Source organism: Lucilia cuprina, chromosome 2 (genome assembly GCF_022045245.1).
Source record: "Lucilia cuprina isolate Lc7/37 chromosome 2, ASM2204524v1, whole genome shotgun sequence".
In the NCBI taxonomy this organism is placed as follows: domain Eukaryota; kingdom Metazoa; phylum Arthropoda; class Insecta; order Diptera; family Calliphoridae; genus Lucilia; species Lucilia cuprina.
In genome coordinates, this window is record NC_060950.1 from 15,760,303 (window position 1) to 15,765,893 (window position 5,591).

Sequence of the window (5,591 nt, forward strand, 5' to 3'; positions counted from 1 at the left end):
CATTATCGGAATCGAAAATCTCCGTTTTTCGGTCTTCCTTCCAAAAAAAAGTAATAATCTGAGTCGAAAAAACCTGTCCGTCCATCTACCTACCCGTATCTTCTCCCAACTGTCGGTCCTTCATAACAGTTTAATGAACTGGTCGAAGTTATCTAATAATAGTATTCTGTCATATTGTCAATAAACCGGTTCGTTATAGAATTTTGCTCCCAAATGGTCCAATGGTCCAATTTTATCTAAATTTTATATAATTTCTGGTTGTAAAAACTGAATTATACATTCTTGGTCTCATAATGCCTATTTTGAATATTAAATAAAATTCATTAAAATCCTCTAGCTTCTTACGGTTAGACCCTTTGGCGCTTTCAACAGAAAAACCAAAAGAACTTGGCTAATTCGTCTTCAAAACTAACAAAGAGACATGACTGATATACTTTTTTGGCTCTACGACCAATATTGATATTATATTTTTCATACAATTATGGAAAATCTAAAACTATGAAAATTAATGTTAAAACTCTATGAAAATTATTGTTAATAAAAACATTTAACAAATTTCTTAGACAACTTAACAATTTGAACACTTTGCAGTTAAAATAAATACTTCAAACTCTTCTAGAAACAAAACAGACAAATACAAATATTAAAAAGGTAAAAAAACAACATTGACATGGAAATAACAAATTGCAGCTAAAGCCATATACTTCATTCCATCATTCTTACACAAACCACAGTTGCCATTTATACTAAACATAGTTACCTTTACGTATAACAGGTAACTAGGCTATAGTTAAAGTTTTGGCTAATAAAACAGAACTATAAATTTAAAATATGCTTGTACTTACCCCATCTAATATTTTGATATTGTGTAATGCATCTTGGGCCCTCAAAGCAGCCTTACGCGTATAATAGGTAACAAAACAGCACCCTGTAAGTATAAAAACAAGAAAACACAAAAAGCAAAAAATAATACAACAAAACATATAAACATTTTAACATTTATTAGAGAATATAAAAAGGAAATTTACAATACAAACAAATAGTATTCATTTTGAAATAAGTACATATGCATATTAGTTTTATACATACACAAACATACATACTTAACTGTGTATGTATGCCTATGTAAATACAAATAATAATTTTTAACAAGTTACGAGCAACGTTTCACGGTAGTAATGTAAGAAAATAGTAAAAAAACAAAATAATTAATCTGTAACAAGTACACCTTAATACAAAATTCATTTAATAAGACTTTACTTTTGTATTTGTTTTAGTTCTTAATTTCTCAAACACTTTAGCAAAAGAAACTTTATGTTAATTAATCAAATAACATGCAATTTTCTTTTTCGTTTTTTTAACGCTTACTTTAGACACAAAAGAGTATGCTTATAAGTTATATACATGAATGTAAAGGATGCATAACAAGGACTTACTACAACAGTACTGTATTTCGGGCAAAGACATATAAAAGTTATTTAAACAAACATGCAATTGTAAGATATCGTTTTAATATTATTTTTTTTAATTTCTAATTATATATGAATTTAATTTAAACAAATGTCTAATATGATTTGTAAGATTTAATGGAGAAATTTCATTTAAAGTCAAATGAATTGAATTTTTACTGAAATTAATAAATTTAACTTTTACAATTATATTTCATTGTAAATAGATATACACTGCGTATGATTATTATTTTAATACTCATACGTACAGTAAACCTGCAAACATGGTAGAATTTAAAAAGCTTATGTTCAAATTCAATAAGATTGGTTCATACTATGTTTTTTAAAGAATTCTTTTAATATTCACAGATTTTATATAAAAGATTTGTAGTCTAAAATAAAACTCTTCAACACCGAATAAAAATTCCAATATTTTGTAACTTACTTTACTATCGCAAAATTTTCTCAGAAAAGCTTTTGAATATCAAAGAGATTAGCTTTTTTAAGAAAGCTTTAGAATATCGAATTTCGCAAAGTTTTCTACAAAAACTTTTCAATATTGAAAACTTTCAATATCAAGAGATATACTGTGCGTATGATTATTATTTTAATACTCATACGTAGAGTAGACCTGCAAAAATGGTAAAGTGGTAGAGATAATAATAAAAGAAAATAAATCTGTAACATCTAGTTTGATTTGAATGAAATTTAACGTATGCAGAGATGAGGTGTTTAGAGTTTAAGTTTTTTACTTGGACCTCATGCGTATGATTATTATTTTGATACTTATACGTACAGTTAACCTGCAAATATGATTAGGTTGTAGGGAAAATAATAAAAGAAAATAAATCTGAAACATCTAGTTCGATTTGAATGTAATTTTACATGTAAAGAGAGGAGGTGTTGTAGAGATTAAGTTCTGAACTTGGACCTTATGGGCCTACTAAGAGAATGAAATAATTCTGTAACTTCTAGTAAGATTTTAATAAAATTTTATATGTCAAGAGAGAGAGAGAGGTGTTGTCGAGTTTAAGTTTTGAACTTGGACCTCATGGCCTTACCGGTAAGTGGGCGAAAGTTGCCAAACTAAAACGATTCTATTTCTTCGTTTGTGGTGCGTAAATTGTCTCTTATAGTTTAGGAACTATTGAAAGTTTTTCAATATTAAAAACCTTCCGTAAAAATATTTTAATTATGAACAATTTTCTATAAAAACTTTTCAATATTGAAGAAGTATGAATGTATAGTCGGGCGTAGCCGACCATATGATACCCTACACTAGTCAGTATGTTAAAAATGTGGATTATTTAAAAAAATAAAGCATTTGATTTGTTTTTTAACTTTATTTCGGAATATGTTTACCTTTTTTTGGTAAAAAAAGAGATTTTTACAACAGGGCTCAAAAGGGAGTAGGGCAAAATACTTAAAAATGTTAGCAGGGAGAGTTAAGTCAATTTCAATATTATCTATAGAGAATTTAAAAGTGTTCTTAGCGAATTTTGAACTTTAAGTCATTTTCTAAAGAGGAGTTTGTATGGAGGCTAGGGTCAAATAAAGCCCGATCATTATAAAAATCGGTAGTGTCATTTAAAGTTCTATAAAACTAAGTTTTGTGCTAGTCGAAATAATGAACCGATTTTAACCATTTTCAATAGGCTCATTGGGCCAAAAAAGCGTGTGTGCCAAATTTCATTTAATTATCTTGAAAATTGCGAACTGTACCTTGCCCACAAGGTTTACATGGACAGCCAGCCGGCCAGACGGACGGACATAGCTAAATCGACTCAGAAAACGATTCTAAGCCAGTTGGTATAATTTATGGTGGGTATAGGACGAATATTTTTGTATGTTACAAAAATCAGCACAAACCCAATATACCCTCCCCACTAAAATGGTATAGGGTATAAAAAATTTTCTTTAAAAACTTTTCAATAATGAAAAAATTTCTATAAAAACTTTTCAATAATGAACAAATTTCTATAAAAACTATTCAATAATGAAAAATTTTCTACAAATACTTTTCAATATTTAAAACTTTTCTATTAAAACATTTCAATATTTAAAAATTTTTCTATAAAAGTTTTTAATATTAAAAACATTTTATAAAAGCTCAAAAACTTCTCAATATCGAAAATTTTTTTAAAAAATATTTTCAAAAACTTTTCTATAAAAACTTTTCAATATCAAAATCTCTTTCATAAAAAATTGTTAATATCGAAAGTTTTTATGTAAGTATTAAAATCATTATAAAAGCTCTTACAATTTTCCTAAAAGCTTTGCAAAAAAAGTTTTCAATTGAAGCTCTTCTGTATCATTAAGTGTATAAAGCTTTTTAATCTTGAAAACTTTTTCATGTTCTTCAATATCGAAAGGTTTTAAATAAAAACTTTTAAACATTAACTTTTAAACATTTGCAATACAAAATTCCTTCAATTAACAATCAATAAGTTTATAAGGCATTTATGAATTTTCAGAAAATCCTTTCAATAACAAAAACTTTCTATAAAGTTCTCTCAATATTTTGAAATTTTAAAAAATTTGCTAATATTTAAATAATAAAAATACTTATCTTTATTGACGACTAATATATTGAACTAATATCCATAAAAAATATACCTAAAAAAATTCACATCACATATGTGTAATCAACATTTACAATGTAACATTCACTAATGTAACGTAACGTAATGTAAAATAATCTAATCTAATCAACATTCATAAATAATCATGTATAAGTTTTATTTTTATTATTTTTTATTTTATTTAACGATAATTTTCTCAAATGAAAACCAAACAAAAAAGAAACAAACTTACACTTCTTTAACTCTTACATATACAAACACGCAAATTACGGACAAGTGAAGAAAATAAACCCTTAAAACAGGACTAAGAAATTTTTTCCACAACAAAACAAAAAAAAAAGGTAAAACAATATTTATAAATTTTAATAGAAATTACCTCGATATTGGTCTCGAAGGAGTCGTGTGGACAGTAAGGGAAATACAAACTGTTACTTTAGTTCATGAGAAGAATTGCAATGGGTGAAAGAAATGTTGAGAGAAGAAATAAGGAGCACGTTAAAATTGCTAATAATGTAGTAGTCATGTGTGGGGATATGGAAATATATAATATTCTAATTTCCATATGTTATAGAACGATTACAATACACATACATTTACTTATGTATATGAAGGCATGTAAGTATTTGTTTGGGTTTAATGTATTGTAAATGTAGTCATGTGCGGTAGAAAAGTAATATTAGTTAGTACCGCAAAGTGTGTGAAATAAAGAAAGGTATATGGACTGAAGAAAATCTCCTGGTAATCTTTGCATAAAACTTGTGCTTAGAATTATATCATATAGTGTAAACACTAGTGCCGGTTTTACGTATTGCATGTTAACATGCTGTAAGAATTGTAGTTTAGTAGTTGTTGTTTTTTATGATTATTATTAACATTATATATAAGTATTTAGATATCTACATACATATGTAAAAACACGTTCATATGTATAGTTTTACATATAAAGTTTACTTCGAAGTATAAAGAGAGTAGACGACTATTATTGACACAAGGTGATGTTTATGGATATTAGTAATAAACATTATCCATACATAATACTTCTCACCCAAAGACTAATCGTATTTGTTAAACTATAATTCCATTAATATGGAGAGAGCTGCAGCTAAAAGGTCTAAGCTAAAATATTAACTATAATAGTTGTTAATATGTAAATCTAACTAAGTTTGTTAAAATTTTTGTTGTTGTTGTTCAGTTTCTATCATAATGTTTCATAAAATTTCACATCTCAATATAATTATCGCCATTATGATATTATGTAAATATTTTTATAAGTTTGATTAGATTTGTTAAGGGGAAAACTTTTTTAGGTGGGAATTTGGAAAAAGTTTTTTCTTCTTATGTATGTGTACATTAGAAACATTTTCTATAGAAAACTTTTTAACATTGAGATGTTTCATAGATATTTGTATAAACTTTTAAAACTTTTTAATATCAATAAACTTGATATAAATCCTTTCTACATTTCCAGTTCTTTATGATGATTTTGCAATACAGAAAAGTTTTCTATAATATCGTTTTAATACCGAAAAATATTCTTTAAAAGCTTTACTGTAGTGGAAAT